This window comes from Bombina bombina, chromosome 2 (assembly GCF_027579735.1).
Source record: "Bombina bombina isolate aBomBom1 chromosome 2, aBomBom1.pri, whole genome shotgun sequence".
Lineage (NCBI taxonomy): Eukaryota > Metazoa > Chordata > Amphibia > Anura > Bombinatoridae > Bombina > Bombina bombina.
The window spans coordinates 957,912,829-957,931,223 of record NC_069500.1 but is presented as its reverse complement, the minus strand read 5'-3'; the positions used below and the strand labels follow the sequence as shown (position 1 = coordinate 957,931,223).

Below are 18,395 nucleotides of genomic sequence, written 5' to 3'. Positions count from 1 at the left end.
TTTATGGTGGGAGGAATCATGTAGAGGGAGGTTGCATTTGTAGGAGTGCTGTATAAGTGGGAACTACTTAGTGCAACGTTAGATAAATATGAGCAGCAGATCAGAAATGTAAAATTGCACAGAAACTGTATCTAAAAATATCTGCAACAACATGTAGGGGCCGATTTATCAATGTCTGGCGGACATGATCCGCTAAGCTAGACATCGCTGAATGCTCTTACAAAATAGAGCATCATATATATTTCCCTAGAGCATCATTTTAGTCACATTTGTGGTATTTTTGGAGATGGTAATGTTTTCTATATTCATTCTCCCCATTTTAGAACTTGAGCTTGATGCATAGGTTTTGATGTGGTTTACAACCACCACCTCTTCTCCTAACTCCTCTTCGAAACATACAAAATTGTTGCTCTGTCATTGACAAATTCCTGTAATTTCTTTGAAGATCAAATACATTGGTTAAAGGGCTATTATAGTTAACAAACTGTGCTATAAGCAGCCATAGTCACACAACCCAGCTGTGCAACTACCACTGGCTATGAGGCAGTTCCCACTCTGAACTAGCAGTTCTCTGCAGCTCTTGAGCAGTACTTTTTGCAGGGTCGATAGTAATAAAAGTTCTATAATAACCATTAAATGAGTTTATATGTAGGATTGTGGCACTTACCTTGACAAAAATTACTGATTTTATGTTTATTTACACTAACCTATACATGTTTGTTTTAACATACAGAATTACCAAAATGTGTTCACTGATGCTGCAAATAAACTAAATCAATTGTGGCTACTTACATGCAAGGCTGGACACCCTTTTCTACGTCATTCAGTGTATAGCATCTGTATATACCTTTTTACTATGTTTTCCCCCCATACATTTGAGCTAGAATATCATAATGCCCTTAGGCACTCTCCTTTCTTGATTATATAAGGTATCAACCTACTGACTGCTAAAGAGCAGCATTGTTACATTGTAGGCTATAATACTCTCTAGCACCCAATGGGGTTAAAAAGTTTAATTTTCCAAGCAAGAAATGTAGAAATCTGCAGGTGTTCAATAAATCTTCTAAACTTCATGCTACATTATACACTGATCTCCAGAGTCAGCCCTGAACTTTATCACAGATCACTTGTGTCTAGTGAGTTGAATGCAATACTGTATTTGAATTATGTATTAGAAATATGATAAGTAGTTCATTAATGTTAAACTAAATTGCACAAACCTTGACAGGAAGCCAATAAAGAAAAGGAATTCCCTCTTACACAGTAATTTAATTAACTACATTAATTACTTTTCAATTAAGCACTCTGGAACTGTTTTTTTTTTAAACCTCATACTTTATTTTGACTTTTAAAGGACCAGTACAGTAGATTTGCATAATAAACGAATGCATGGTAACAAGACAATGCAATAGCACTTAGTTTGAACTTCAAATGAGTAGTAGATTTGTTTCTGACACATTTCAAAGTTCTACCTATTTCCACATCCCCCGTATCATGTGACAGCCATCAGCCAATCACAAATGCATATATTATATTCTATGAATTCTTGCACATGCTCAGTAGGAGCTGGTGACTCAAAAAGTGTAAATACTGTATAAAAAGACTGTGCACATTTTATTAATGGAAGGGAATTGTAAAGTTGTTTAAAGTTGCATGCTCTATCTGAATCATGCAGTTTAATTTGACTTGAGTGTCCCTTTAATAGAAAATCGCCTCACTTTTTTCTGAGAAGTACTAATATGTTAAATATATATTTACTGTTTTAATAAACATAAAAACAGTTCCACAAAAAGGTTTTGTCTCAGCAAAGCACAATATAATTATACCTCAAAAGGTGTGAACAGAGATTTAAAATATTTTACAATACTTAATTTATTTCTGTATGGCATTTAATAAAAATAATGTTAATAGGGAGGGAAATTTCCACTAGTCCAGTACTAGTAGTTTCTACCCTAGATTCATTTTCTTATGGACTAATTGATTTTCACTTGCCTGGTAAACTGGGTTATTTTCCACCCTGGACATTAGGATTCTTAGCATAACGTTCTTTTCATTCTCTTGTATAGCGCTGGATCATTTCTCTTTGATGCAATTAATTTGAAGCACTCAACAGTGCATGTGACTCCCCAGCCCAAGAACTGTCAGCTCATTTAGGGCACTGGTATTGCACTTTGCTGTGACCTGCTTTTTAACAGGCTGTACCAAACAGCAATTATAGTACCCACTCTATTCTCCATATAAAACAGGATGGCACATCCTGTTGGTGCACTGGAGTGAGAAAGAAGTTTCTAACCTTCTAGTGTGACATTGTGCCTATTAGTTATTGTCATATTGTGTTCTGTAGTATTAAAATGCAAACCCAAGCGTGACATTCAACAAATTCATTACCGTAAAACACCATTTGTAAACAAGCTGATGACATTTGTTTAATCAGAGGTGTTGCTTGGGAAAGGCGCACACAGGACCTTTACTGCTTAATACAAACCCTGCATTGCACTAGGTAGTTCTGCAGAATCCAAGAGTTTAATACATTATACATACACGCTATAGCTGAATCTATTTCACAGCTCCATCTGCAACTCTCACGGCACCAAGCAAAGCTTTAAAGTCTTAAGATTCATAACAAAGAGCACACATGCTACTGGGGGTAGAACTGAGCTACCTCTAGCACTAACACACTCATAGATTGGGCTTACAAACTTTATCAAGTGCAGCAAATGATCTATGCAAATCAGCACCACAGGCTGCTACACTACAGACTTATTTACTTACCTGCTTAGGCTGACGTTGTCCCTGATGCTCACAGCTTAAGAACCAGACGTATTGCCCAGCAGCAGGCTCACTCTTCTGTTTGCTCGGAACTGCTTGTCTGTTCCTTTCACTGAGCTTTCTTTTTCCTCTGCTGAATCTCTGCTCGCTGTTCTCGCACTGTTTTTCCCTCTGCAGCTCCCACTAGTGATTAAAAAGCTGCCTAGTGCTTCTCAGCCCACACAGCCACAGCTAGCACAGAGCAGCTAAACGATATACTGATGCTCATATACATCAAGTGGCACAGGGATAAAGCCACTGTCAGCACTGTCTAGCTGGCACAGAGTAATAGTACTGTATCAAGACTGAATGCTCTATTATTCTATGACATGTATTGGTCAGGAAGTAAATAATACAAAATAATCATAACACATAAATGGTCATTTGTATTAATAATGTCCGCATTTCTAACAATCATGGAACGCTTAAAAAAATATATACACGTATTAAATAATTATTTACCCTTAATATCTACTTCTGAAAGGAAGATTAGAACACCTAGGTTTAGTTATCAAAATTTGCTGATATTTCATAGAGGGAATTACTTGCCATAATGAGGAATTATAACAAACCGCTCTTATAATATGTCAAATTAAATGTAATAACATTTATCTCGTGTATATATAGCTAATTTTAGTATTTGTGTATAAATTATTTAAAATGTCACTCTCTATATCTATATCTATATATCTATAGCTATCTATCTATCTATCTATCTATCTATCTATCTATCTATCTATATATATATATATATATATATATATATATATATATATATATATATATATATATATATATATATATATATAAAAGAACAAACACTTTTAGAAAATAATTTAAAGGGAAAGTAAAGACTTTCGTGATTCAGATTGAACATACAATTTTAATCAACTGTCCAATTTACTTCTATTAATTAATTTACTTAATTCTTAGTTACTTATCAAACCTATGTAGGCTAAGAAGCAGGCAAGCAGCAATGCACTAATGTGAGCTAGCTGCTGATTGGGGGCTGCACATATATGCCTCTTATCATTGGCTCACCTGATATGTTTAGCTAGAGTAAATTGGAAAATGGTTTAAAATTGTATGTTCTATCCGAATCATGAAATAAAAATGTTGGGTTTCACATCCCTTTAAGTTTATATATCATCATGCTGAATACAAAAGAGTGATTTATTGTGTAATTTTCTTAGCATACATGGTAAACATTAGTATGGGAAATATTTTAATAATATAAAACAGATCATGCAAAATCTTTTTAAAGGGACAGTGTACAATTGGTTCCCCCTTAATGTGTTTCCAATGCCTTTTTATACCAGAAGCAGAGTATAAAATATATGATAACTTTATCCTTTATGATAATTTTTGTATATGAAAATATCTGTTTTTGTTTTTTGCCACCACAACCTATTAAAATGGGCTAAGATTTTCAGGAAATCAGATCTCTGTATTGTATCACTTTCTATAAAAAAACACACACACTTCCTTATCCCTCTGTCTGTATACTAGGCCAATACTTAGAAAAATTGAAAATTAATATTTTATTTCTTATCTCTCCTACCTCCCACCGAAACTGTAATTTCTTCTGATGGGTATGTTAACATAGCTTTTGTTATAGCCAATACTTAAAGGGACACTGAACCCACATTTTTTATTTTGTGATTCTGATAGTAAAGGTGGGGATACCACAGACAAAGCAGCTATTACCCCCATTTTTGTTAATAAACAAACTTAAATGGACACTAGAGTCAAAAAATAAACTTTCAGTTTTAAACAATTTTAAACAACTTTCAAGTTTACTTCCATTAACAAAATGTGCATAGTCTTTTATTTTTTACACTTTTTGAGTCACCACCTCCTACTGAGCCTGTGCAAGAAATCACAGAATATACATATATGTATTTTGTGATTGGTTGAGGGCTGTCACATGATACAGGAAGAGTGGAAATATACATAACTTTTACATTTGTCAGACGAAAAATCTACTACTATTTAAAGTTCAGACTAAGTGCTATTGCATTGTCTTTTTATCATGCATTTGATGTTTATGCAAATCTTTTGTTTTTACTGGTCCTTTAAAGAGGCAGTAAACACCTTGTAATTACAAAACAAATCTCTTCTGTTGCTGTAAAATAACATATCAGTCAGGTCTAAATGATTTTAAAACAAATTAATATTCTTTTTACTGCAATTGCATTTCAGTAGCCAAACTTCACCCACTATTTGCCTTCTTTGGACAAGCCAATCTAGGCCTTAGTCTGCAGCTACAGTTATTATGTTAGTATAAAGAACATTGTTTTGCAGTTCTTATCAGTTAAAGACACTTATTTAAATATATGTAGCAGGGCTAGCCTTTATACATTAACAGGGTGTATTTTAAGTGCTGAAAATAATAGAATCTTCCATTTTCAGAGCAACATTGCACGAAAAGGGACAACATAAATAAGTAAATAGTGTAAAGTTATTTTAGTACACATAACCAAGCATTTTTTTATTAAAATCGCAAGGTGTTTACTGTCCCTTTAAAGGGACGTTTTTATATTTATGTCTAGTATAGTTTAGTATATATTAAAGCATGTATTTTAGTACACACAACCAAGCATTTTTTTATTAAAATCACAAGGTGTTTACTGTCCCTTTAAAGGGACGTTTTTATATTTATGTCTAGTATAGTTTAGTATATATTAAAGCAGTGCTTTGCAAAATAAGTGCATAAAGAATTTTTTAACCCTTTAAGGACACAGCTTTCAGTTTGCTCAATTGTTTTATGACGGACAAATTCCGTCATATGTCCTTAAGAGGTTAAATGAAACATTCTTTCTGTTAAGAAAATGTACATTGTTTTGAAGTCCAGAGACATAAATCATTTTGTATTGTTTATCATATTTCCTTTACTAATGGGCAAATGGGCACATATATAAATGAGCTTCGGCATTGATCAAACAGTCACTGTGTAGAATGTTGTTTAGCGTCAGATTTCAGAATGCTGAAGAATTCACTCCAGCCTCTACATTTTCAGTGTTAAATGTCATGATATTTAAACATTTTATGAGGGATTACATTTTAAGTTTATTGTCTCTTTTTAGCCAGTTGGAATTGTTGTTAATATTACTAGCATTGATGTTAATTACAATAAAACGTTAAGTTTTTAGGTATTGGTTATGGATTGTTTCATTTTCTTTTTGTGTCCTTGGGCTTCTTCTCTATGATTGGTAGTCTTACCCCAAATATTGTATTATAAAGAATAATGTTCCTTTATATAGGGCATGCATCTATTCTTTATCTTCAGAGGCGTAACTAGAAACCACAGGGCACAGGTGCAAGAATTTAAGCTGGGCCCCCACCCTCAGGGGCCCAGTCGCCCCTGCGACCTCTGCACCCCCTGTAGTTTCGCCCCTGTGTATCTTGCTTTCCACTTGAAAGACAAAAATACACAAAGTTAAAACTGCCATGATAAACTATTGGAAGAAAGGAGGAAAAAGAGGGAAGCGTATCTTGTTTAACAACATATAAGCTGTCCTACATATAAGAGGCACTTGTTAAAATCACAATAAGACACATTCACTCAGTGACAAGGCAAGTTATTTTACAACTATGTAGGCCTTTACCCAAGCATAATGGATTGGATTGTTAAAAATCCAGTGGGTGTTTATATCCTGTTATGTTCATTATCTAAGAAAAACTCTCAACACAGATGATGTGAGGACATGCCTTTCTAGGGGTTAAAGGACCCATAAATACAGTAGATTCATATGCCTTTTATCATGCATAATCAACAAATGCATGATAAAAGACAATGCAATATCACTTTGTCTGAACTTCAAATGAGTAGTAGATTTTTTTCCAAAAAATGTCAAAGTTATGGCTATTTCCATGTGACAGCCATCAGCCAATCACAAATGCATATACGTATATTCTGTAAATTCTTACACATGCTCAGTTGGAGCTGGTAATTGAAAAAGTGTAAATATAAAAAGACTGTGCACATTTTGTTAATGGAAGTAAATTAGAAAGTTGTTTAAAATTGCTGTTCTATTTGAATCATGAAAGTTTAATTTGGACTTGAGTGTCCTTTTGCAAGATGGATACATAGGAAAATGTATAGGTTGTCAGGGCTCCTAAGTATAATGTATTAAAGGGGTGTGGAACATATTGCAAATATAAAGGTTTAACTTGACTAGATGCTAATTAGTTAGAATTTGGAGGAGTGAACCCCATAGTTTTAAGAATTTCATAACACAGAGTTCCAATCTATGTGAAACATGTTTGCGTCAATATATCAGCCTGCCTGAGTTACATTTGCAATAATTCTGAAACATCTGGATTTCCTACATTTAGATTGAATAAACACAAATAATAGAGGTCTATGCAAGAGGTTTATCACAGAGATGCTGGGAAAGAAAACAATAAGCAGCCAGTTGGATAGGAATACATCATCATACATTGGTTCTTTATTGCTACTGGCTGCTTTGTGTGTTTGTTTACAGTTAGCCTCTTAACCAGTGGCATATTTATATTTTGTGCTGCACTAGGCACTCAAAATTCTGCTCCCCCCCCCCTACACCAAAAGGTTTTAGACCTTTTTCCCCCTTAATATTTTTTTGGGTCAGTGTGTAAAATGTTTTTTTTTTTTTTTTCATAACAATTCAAAAGAAAATGGGCTAGCAAAGCACTTGCATACAGGTGGGTTGAATTGCATGCATCTCATACCATTTTCTCCCTGAGAGAAGGGAGAGAAAAGAAGGGGAGGTAAGAAAAGGGAGAGAAAGGAAAGAAGGGAGGGAGAGAGAAGAGAGAAGAGAATAGTGGGGAGGGAGAGGAGAAAATGGGGGAGGAAAGAAGGGAGGGAAAGAAAGGAGTGAAAGAAGGGAGCAAGGGAAAGAAGGGAGGGAAAGAAAGAAAGAAGGGAGGAAAAGAAAGAAGAGAGAGAGTGAAAGAAAGGATTGAAAGAAGGGAGCAAGGGAGGGAGGGAAAGAAGGGAGGGAGGGAAAGAAAAAAAGAAGGGAGGAGAAGAAAGAAGGGAGGGAGTTGAGGGAGGGAGGGAGTTGAGAGAGGAAGGGAGGGAGAAAGGGAAAGAAGGGAGAGAGGAAGGGAGGGAAATAAGAATACACTTTGAAACAATCTCTGCCCTTCACATGCAACAACATACAGTAATTACCATCATTCAAGTAATTCAACGTTTTAAGTGACTGTTTACTATTTACTCTGTGGGTTCATGAATGCAGAGAAAGCTAGATAATAGTAGCTAACATACATTAGCACTGAGAGTTTATGATTAGACATCACAAGCTGATCTAAGCAGTGCACAGAAGCATCCAGTTAGTTAGTTACTAAGACCTGCAATAAGCACTGCGCTCGCAGACCCACCACAGTTGACAAGGGGAGGCTGCATATTGGCACAAGGTCTTCTCCTCCAGCCTCACTTTGTAAGCATTTCCCCGGGCAAGTTTCTCACCAAGAAGACGTCCACTGCAAAAATGCCGGCGGCTCTAAATGAAGCAATGGTTTAAAAGAGCACTGCCTGTGAAGAGCGACCTTATTAAGTGCACGTGCCTTGTCTTCTCTGTAAAAGCCTGCACTTTATCGCTCACTGTACTGTGTGATGGCTTTTAGAGAGAGGATAGGGCAGATGTGCTGCCCCTCCCAAATCTGCTGCCCTAGGCACTGGCCTTGTTGGCCTAGGCCATAATACGCCTCTGCTCTTAACCCTTTGATGACTGGGTTAATATGTCTACATTGGAACAATGTTCCTATGTAAACAAATTGATATCCCGCGATAGTGCACACGAATGCAAGATTTCAATGATGGGATTGTCAGAGTGGCGTCCCTATGATGCTAGGCACGCCCTCCAGTCCGTGATCGCATCCAGGAAGCGCGGTTTGGATGGAATAGAATGCCATAACGGCCTTAAAAAGTTAATATACTAAGTTCACAACATGTATGCAATTAACTGTTTCTTATCATTTGGGGTAAAGTGGTTATTATTAAACTTTTATCATTTATAAACATCTACACCCTTAACTGCAATTATAAATTAACATTCTTTTGTTAATATTGTATTAGTAAAATTTGTTTCATTGTTTAAAAAAGTGAATTGATCATAATTTCAGCAATTTAATCAAACCAGGGAGTGATTATTTAGTAAAATGAGAAGGCATTATGAAAATATATTTCATTTAAAAAATTGCTAAATTGTGTTTTCAAGAGTTGTGGTGCAAATAATAATTGTATCTTAACTTTGTAATGTAACCAACTTAACAAGGGCATTCTAGTGCAAGAATAAACCTGCATTTTGTTACAACATTTTATTTGTACACAAATAGCTTTCTTTTACTAAGTGTTGCAACAGGGTTCCCCCTTTAACTGAGGGTAATGTCCTGGTTGTCATCCATAAAACTGAACAAAAAACAATACTGTTGCTGCTCTAATTTAATACTAATATAAAGCCACAGAGAGAAAAGGATACATCTAATCTCCTAGAAAGTAACAGCTATAACACCAAATGATATATATAAATACTGTATGTATATATATATATATATATCTATACTATAATAGCGTTTGTAACGCGTCTGTCACTGTCGCCAGTTGCGCACGCATCCTCAAAGGAATGTTGGCTGTGTGAGGCAGCCAAAAGAATGTTGGCTGTGCACGCAGCCAAAAGAATCCCCGTGGATGCAGCAAAGCTGCATCCTGGTGGATTCCAAAAACGGCAGGGTGGTGAAAGAATCCACTGCAGGAGGATTCTTTCACCACCCTTGCATTTTCGGAATCATCCTGGATGCAGCGTAGGCAAACCTGAATCCTTAAAACAAAAACATGAAAAATCCAGCACAAAATAACTAAAAAACATGTAACCACCCGCAAGAAATAAAAATAAAAACACAGTTCAGCCGCAACTCCTAAGAGCTTAGTGTAAAGTTGGCGGCCTGATTATCCTCACACTAACGCTTCTCATATATAAATACTCATAAATATGGCTCAGACACCTGCAGAAGACACACAGGTTTCAGTCCAAGCTCTCCTAGAAGGCTTGGCATGGAGGATGGACGAGAACTTTGTTGAGCTGTCGGCACTTCTAAAGTCGGTTATACATGAACCGGCTGATCACCAAGATTCGCTAGAAGAGAACCTGACTGTACCTATCTTGATTGCCGTGTCTGTTGATATCCCGTCTGCTATGAGAATGGATCACAGAGACCGCTACTCGGTCGGAACCCGACAGTGCGAAGCTAACTTATCAGATCCCCTGAGCCCCGGCGATCACTTTGGCCTCAAACCACAATTTCTATGGAGCGCAACTGCTCCCCATGCTGGTGTGAGTATTTGGCCTTCAACTAGACCACGCTTTGTATTAACCCTGATACCTGGAGGTCCCGGCGTGCTGCGCTGCGGGGGGGAGGTTGAGGTCGTGCGGCCGCCACTGAAGATTAAGGGCGCAGATGAGATGTCGCTGCTGCTAGATCTTAAATATTTCTCCCCTACTCTTTCACTGAGAGATTGTGATAGCAGTCTCCCGGTGAGGATCTCCTCTGATTTGGGACAGGAAGTCGTGAAGCCGCCACAAACAGATGAGACATATTTCTCCCACAGGGCTAACACTGGAATCGGCTAGATCTGAGGTATTTCTCTCTACATGCTGGGCGGCTTCTCCTATATGAGACTTTACGCCTAGATTTACAAAGAGAACCAACAGCATATAATTGTACTTTCACACTCTGCATTAGTGTTTTCAAACACACCGGATCAAGACTTTCTAGCTCTTTATTGGTCTCTTGTACTTGCATGTCCCTGGGATTTACCGCTACAAAACACTTTCTATACTGCCTTGTTGAATATAGACTTCATTGTGACTTATACCTTATATAATTTTATGGCACTATATCATATACCATGCTATTTCGATCTTCATGTTTGCAATGTTGTACTGGTATGTGTATGCAGCACAAAATTCTCTCTTAAGTATACATTCACAATTTTGAGTCTCAAAGTAATGGATGTGATATATAGATATGTGCCTATAATTGTAAAGATACGTACATAATACTTTTGCATAGGCCTATGTAAAGTAAAGTTAGACATGACACAGCAGAGCTATATTTCTACTAAAGATGTTTGTCCAGGCACCGACACAATACTCCTATATAGATAACAGTGATTATGAGCGCCTTATTAAATGTGCCAATATCCTGTAGCAGACAGACACTTAAACATCACCAACTTGGATTCCATACCAATGGTGTTAGGATGGACATATCATTTTATCAACTAAAAATTATTCTGTTAACTTTATTGTGGTTAAAGTATTACCTACTTCAGTTATAAGTGCTAAAGCTATATGCATAACGCGTTCTGAAACAGTGCAGTGTTTATGTTTTTATTTTTATGGCCCCACCTAATTTAGCTTATAGACATAATTTATTAACTATTTAAAGGCAAAGCTTCTGTGACCAGGGGCAGATTTGGGGCATTTTATATATATATCTATATTATGTGTTACAATGTTCCATCATCATAACTGCATAATTTTTCCATGACTACTACTGCTAATTCATATTTAACTTAGGCGATATACACTCCTTACCCTATTTGATAACTTTCAGAGAGTTGCAGCTTCTATCAAATGTTTATTTTTGGATGTTTTCCCTATGCTAATGTAAAGCCCTAGTACTTATCTTTATTGCTGTTTAGTGTAGAACAAATACACTGATATTCTATTCTTTTATGCTCATGTGTGGAAAGTCAGTATAACACATAGGTAATACTTGGTACTTAATACTGATTGCTTTTGTTGCTCATGTGTATAAGTGTGTGTATATGTATGCACGTTATGCTTATCTAATAGCTTGGGTTTCCACACACCACATAACTACGCCACATTTACATTCCTTCTTTGCCCGGCGCCATATTACTGCCGCCTTAACCACAGTATATCCTTGAATAAGTTCAGCTCTGCATGTTCTTGTACAAAATACACTAGCGGCACAATGCAGGAAGATTATTTATTGCTTGACTATATATAATGTCAGTGAAGGGTTTCTATAGTATATGCAGTCAGTCTATTAGGAGAAGTGAGATCAGCTATGTTATCTACTATTTTACAGGTATGTGACAAACACCAATGCACCCCCGCTCATTTAGAGGTACACTGCAGCAGTAGCCTGGGTAGACACAGCAGTACCTATTCCAACACCTTATAGCTGATATCAGTCAATAACTCCTGTGCAGTTAAATCCGGGGAATACCCCAGTCAGGACAGATTGCTTTCTTTCACATACTTTCATATAGTTAATATACATTTTATAGCTTTGTCCAAGTTATGTTTAAAGATAGATATCTTTTCCCCCACAGCATAGGCTATTTATTCCTATCCTTACATCTATTCGACGTAGCGAAGCACAACAGAGCTATATCACTTTATGTTAGCTCCACTTTATTGTACGGGGCCATCTTCTATATGACTGTACATTTTCACCTCTCCATAAATGGAATCACCCAAGCCTTATGGATAATCAATATTATGCTAACTTTATCTGAGATGCTGATAGCTCATTTTCTTCAGTAGTGTATATATTATTCTATTTAAAGTAGTGCTATTATTTGCTATTGTTATAGGTACTTTATAGATTACTATAGCTGCTTATAGGTTTTGATATGTGCCTCTGTATCAAAATTCACGTTGTACTTCTAGTGATGCTCTCCTATTGTACCACAACTATATACCCATACCTGCTAGACCCAATGCTACTATGATGGAAAGGGGTTAGCTATGTATATACCTAATGTCTAGTATGATTTCATTACACTCATTTTTATTAGATATATCATATACCCCAGATGTTAAAGGATTAATATACAATTATACCCAACATTTCTCTTTAATACCGTTTAGTATAGTCCATATTTACATGCTGTTTATTATTCCCTATATATTTTTACTTTTTATCTATTATAATATTCTCGGGCTTCTTCTTTATAGAGCCGCTAGCTCCCAGGACATTTCTTTACCGACTGTATCTCCCCTCATCCTTTCCCGCTCTATATCTGTGAGCGGGTCATATCCACCATCCCCTAACGTCTCTGTCCAGTGGTGACAATATCCCTGAGGGGAGATACTGCATAAATGCTCCAATAATGAAACGTAGGTCTCATCCTAACCAGATTGGAGCTATACCTACTCTTTCTTGATACTCATTACAAATTACATCTAACTCCGGTATAGCTCAGTGTTACACACCACGCATTATGTAATGATAACTAAGTGACCTAGTCCAGTAACATTCCTATGGTCTTCCGCCCCCCCCCCACTGTAGTTGACTATAGCTATTTACACTGCTATTATTATTATTTTCATCAAATAACTTAAGTACGTTATAATATTGTTATATAGAAAAATTATTTGTATAAGCGGTGCTTTCCTGCTGACAATTCCCTAATTCCCCCCTTGCCCTTTATTATGCTCTTGATATCATGACCCTACCTTTAACAATAAGAAGCATTCAAGTATATGACGAATTAGTTCAGAATAAAGTGGGTCTATCTAGTAGCTACAGTGCTCTTTCAGAGTGCCTTTTTTAACATTATGGCCTGGAATAATAGCTACTCCCATTATCATATAAAAAACATAAAAGGAGGTTTTCAGAAGTATTTTGGAATTTCTTATATGTTTTCTTTTCCTGTCATATTGTTGTTGAGACAATCATTGCTATGTTTTGAAATATGTATATGTCATAGTTCTTTGCTGTCATTATGAAAAACCCTCAAGAAAAATTATTCAAGAAAAAATAAAAACACATAACCACCCACACGAAGAATAAAAAAAAAACTTAACCTCCCGCACAAAGTATTAACAAACACCTGAACTGTCAACCCCCACATCGCAAAATAATAAAGTTATTAACCTCTAATCCGCAAATAACACAATTAAAATATTAACCCCTAAACCTAGAACCCCTCACTTCGCAATAAACCTATTAACTCCTAAACCGCTAATCCCCCACATCGCAATAAACCTAATTAACCTATTAACCCCTAAACCGCCAAACCCCCATATTGCAATTACCCTAATTAACCTATTACCCCTAAACTGCCAACCCCCCACATCGCAATAACCCTAATTAATATATTAACCCCTATACCACCTACCCCCCCACAACACAAATAACTAATTTAATTACTAAACCCCCTAATCTAACACCACCTAAATTAACCCCAATTACTACTAAATTACAATTAAAAAACCTAACCTTATATTACAAAAATTAAAAAAAGTCTAACATTACTGTTAGGAGGGACTTAGTATTATTTAGAGGCAAATGAGCTGTTTAACAGGGTAATGCCCTACAAAAGGCCCTTTTAAGGACTACTGGTGGTTTAGATTAGGGGATGTGTTTTTTTTGGAGGGGGGGGTATTTTTATAGGGGTATTAGTTTAGGTTTATTTTTTATTTTGGCTAGCTTTGTTTATTTTTTTCTGTAATTTTACTTTTTTTATTTTTTGTAACTTTAGCTTGGGGGTTTGTTTTTTTTAAACATTGACTGCCCTCTGGGCAGGCTTATCGCCTAGTATATATATAAAACACATAAAAAGTCAGTGTCTCTCTTGCAAATACACCACTAGATTAAAAGCAAAAATGGAACAGTTAGTTACAGCTTTTGGCCAAATGGTGATAGGCAAGGACCACGTCAAGGTCTCTTCTTCCCTGAGTCCCTAACCTACAGCCACAATGCATGCCCTCAATCAAACACACTGAGATAAAAACAAGGGTGACACAGGCCTTTTGGTTTTTCTCTAGACGCATACAAAACACTGAAATGGACTGCACTCTCTAATCGGACTGGGTCACATTCATTACCCTGCAAAACTTACAGCCCTAGGTGCTCACCAGCACTCACAGACAGCTGCATAGCTTTCAGGGACTAAGGAAATTAACCCCAGACAAGCATGGGGGCAAACCCATTGGGAAAATGACAAAACAAAATTATTAGCACAACACATAGAACGCCTGGCACTCTCTTGCAAGCACACTGCAAGATTAAAAGCAAACATGGAAGAGTTACATATATACAGTATATATATATATATATATATATATATATAAAATATGTATATATATATATATATATATGTATGTATATATATATATGTGTGTGTGTGTGTGTATATATATATATATATATATACGTGTGTGTGTATATGTGTGTGTGTGTGTGTGTGTGTGTATATATATATATATATTATATATATATATATATATATGTGCTCATAAGTTTACATACCCTGGCAGAAGTTATGATTTCTTGGCCATTTTTCAGAGAATATAAATGATAACACAAAAACTTTTCTTTCACTCATGGTTAGTGTTTGGCTGAAGCCATTTATTATCAATCAACTGTGTTTACTCTTTTTAAATCATAATGACAACATAAACTACCCAAATGACCCTGATCAAAAGTTTACATACTCTGGTGATTTTGGCCTGATAACATGCACACAAGTTGACACAAAGGGGTGTTGAATGGCTATTAAAGGTAACCATCCTGACCTGTCATCTGTTTGCTTGTAATTAGTGTGTGTGTATAAAAGGTCAACAAGTTTCTGGACTCCTGACAGACCCTTGCATCTTTCATCCAGTGCTGTACTGACGTTTCTGGATTCTGAGTCATGGGGAAAGCAAAAGAATTGTCAAAGGATCTGCGGGAAAAGGTAGTTTAACTGTATAAGACAGGAAAGGGATATGAAAAGCTATCCAAGGAATTGAGAATTTCAATCAGCAGTGTTCAAACTCTAATCAAAAAGTGGAAAATGAGGGGTTCTGTTGAAACCAAACCACGGTCAGGTAGACCTACTAAAAAATCAACCACAACTGTCAGGAAAATTGTTTGGGATGCAAAGAAAAACTCACAAATAACTTCAGGTGAAATACAAGACTCTCTGAAAACATGTGGTGTGACTGTTTCAAGATGCACAATAAGGCATTTGAAGAAAGATGGGCTGCATGGTCAAGTCACCAGAAGAAAGCCATTACTATACAAATGCCACAAAGTATCCCACTTACAATACGCCAAACAGCACAGAGACAAGCCTCAAACCTTCTGGCACAAAGTAATTTGGAGTGATGAGACCAAAATTGAGCTTTTTGGCCACAACCATAAACGCTACATTTGGAGAGGAGTCAAAAAGGCCTATGATGAAAGGTACACCATTCCTACTGTGAAACACAGAGGTGGATCGCTGATGTTTTCAGGATGTGTGAGCTACAAAGACACAGGAAATTTGGTCAGAATTGATCCTAAACACAAGGCCAAGTCAACCTGTCATTGGCTACAGCAGAATAAAGTGAAGGTTCTGGAGTGGCCATCTCAGTCTCCTGACCTCAATATCATTGAGCCACTCTTGGGAGATCTCAAACGTGCAGTTCATGCAAGACAGCCCAAGAATTTACAGGGACTGGAGCCTTTTGCCAGAAAGAATGGGTAGCTTTACCATCTGAGAAGATAAAGAGCCTCATGCACAAATACCACAAAAGACTTCAAGCTGTCATTGATGTTAAAGGGGGCAATACACTGTATAAAGAACTGGGGTATGTAAACTTTTCATCAGGGTCATTTGGGTAGTTTCTGTTGACATTATGATTTAAAAAGAGTAAACACAGTTGATTGATAATAAATGGCTTCAGCCAAACACTAACCATGAGTGAAAGAAAAGTTTTTGTGTTATCATTCAAATTCTCTGAAAAATGGCCAAGAAATCATAAATTCTGCCAGGGTATGTAAACTTATGAGCACAACTGTATATATACTTATATACAGTATATACACATATATATATGTGTATGTGTATATATATATATATATATATATATATATATATATACTGTATATGTCAGAAAATTGCACACTCTCAACCACACATAAATAAAGGACCAGGGTGCAATCAATAATCATATAAATCTTCAAAGAAAATTGCACTCTCTGGATTTACACATTGCATATTTAATGTGACGTTTTCAGGGCCTTCACCCCTTCCTTAGACAGTTCCTACTGTGGGGAAGTTATTTTCAATATAGTAAATTTAAACTCTTCATTTATATTTTTCATAAGAGCAAATAGGTGATACCGTTTTGAATAATTTGACATTTGAGTGATATTGTTCAGGGGTATACTCACGTATATTGTATGGGGTCAATGCAACTAAATACAATACACCTTTCATTACTTGGATTCAAATCTTTTGTGTTTTCAATACTTTGTATGTCCACCTTTATTTTTGATGACAGACTCAATCCTCCTTAGCATGGAGGATACCAGTGTTGCCCACATTTCTGGAGAAATGTTCTGCCATTCTTTAGAGACACATTTTTTCATCTGTTTTTTGCTGAAGGGGTTGTGTTGCTTTACCTTTCTCTTTAAAATACCCCAAAGGTGTTCTATTGGATTCAAATCAGGTGACATACTTGGCAAGGTCATAGTTTTCACTTTTTTTCATCTTTAGAAACTAATTTTGGCAGGGTGCTTTGGATCATTATTATGATGGAATATTCCTCATCTGCCGAGCTTCTGGAAACTGTGAGTCATTTTGTCAGCCAGTATATTGGTATAGCCACAGGCATTCATGGTGCCATCTATAAATAACATATCCCCAACACTTTGTGCACTCATGCAGCCCCATATCATCACACTCTCACCTCCGTGCTTCACTGTTGGGACTATGAATTCAGTGTAATAATCCTGCCCTGGTTCAAGCCAATCATGCTGGACCCCATCTGAGCCAAACATATTTATCTTGGTCTCATCTGATCAAAAATTGTGCTCTCAATATTCATCAGGCTTCTTTCCATGCTGTTTAGCAAAATGTAATCTTGCAGTTTTGTGCCGAAGAGCAAGAACATTTTTTTACTTTGATGCTGTCCATAAAGGTTGATATGATGCAATGTCCTCACACTGTCTGAACTCTCACAGAAACTTCAATTTCTATTGATAACCCCTGAGCCAAGACTGAAGCACTTGCCCTTCTGTTTTTCAGAGCTAGATTGTGCAAGTAGCGCACTGTCCATGGCGTCATTATAGGAAGACGGCCACTGCGACTCTGATCAGTGGTACTATGGCTCGTTCTATACCTCCTTATTATTGTTGCAACTTTGTATTGACAGATTTTTACATAGTTAATGATCTTCCTGTATCCATTTCCATCTTTGTAAAGTATTACAATCAGATTTTTCAATTACTCTGGCAATTCTGTTTCATGTGGAGCCACGATGCAGACATGCAGATAGACACAACCTACAGATCCAAAACTGAGAAAGTTCTGGTCTTCACAGGTCATTTTATAACCATGTTCATACAATTAGGCTAATTGGAAATCACAGAGGCACTCAATTTTGTTTCAATGATCTAACCTGTGTCAGTGATTACAGCAGTGACGTGAAGTGACGTCAGAGGTTGGTGAGGCAGTGGCTAGGATACGCCTTCATTCTTTAGATATCCTTTGTTGAAGAAATAGCAATGCACATGGGTGAGCCAATCACATGAGGTATCTATGTGCAGCCACCAATCAGCAGCTACTGAGCATATTTAGATATGATTTT

At 36.5% G+C, this 18,395-nt stretch overlaps 1 protein-coding gene across 1 annotated transcript in view; it reads right to left on the bottom strand.

Annotated features, from left to right (window-relative positions):
* The window catches only part of BMPR1B (bone morphogenetic protein receptor type 1B), a 729,768-nt gene extending 726,941 nt beyond the window's left edge, over positions 1–2,827 (bottom strand). Inside the window, exon 1 of the mRNA XM_053703451.1 lies at positions 2,773–2,827. The gene's annotated coding sequence lies outside the window, so the exon portion shown is untranslated. The remainder of the gene's footprint in view (positions 1–2,772) is intronic.
* Between the last annotated feature and the right edge of the window lie 15,568 nt (positions 2,828–18,395).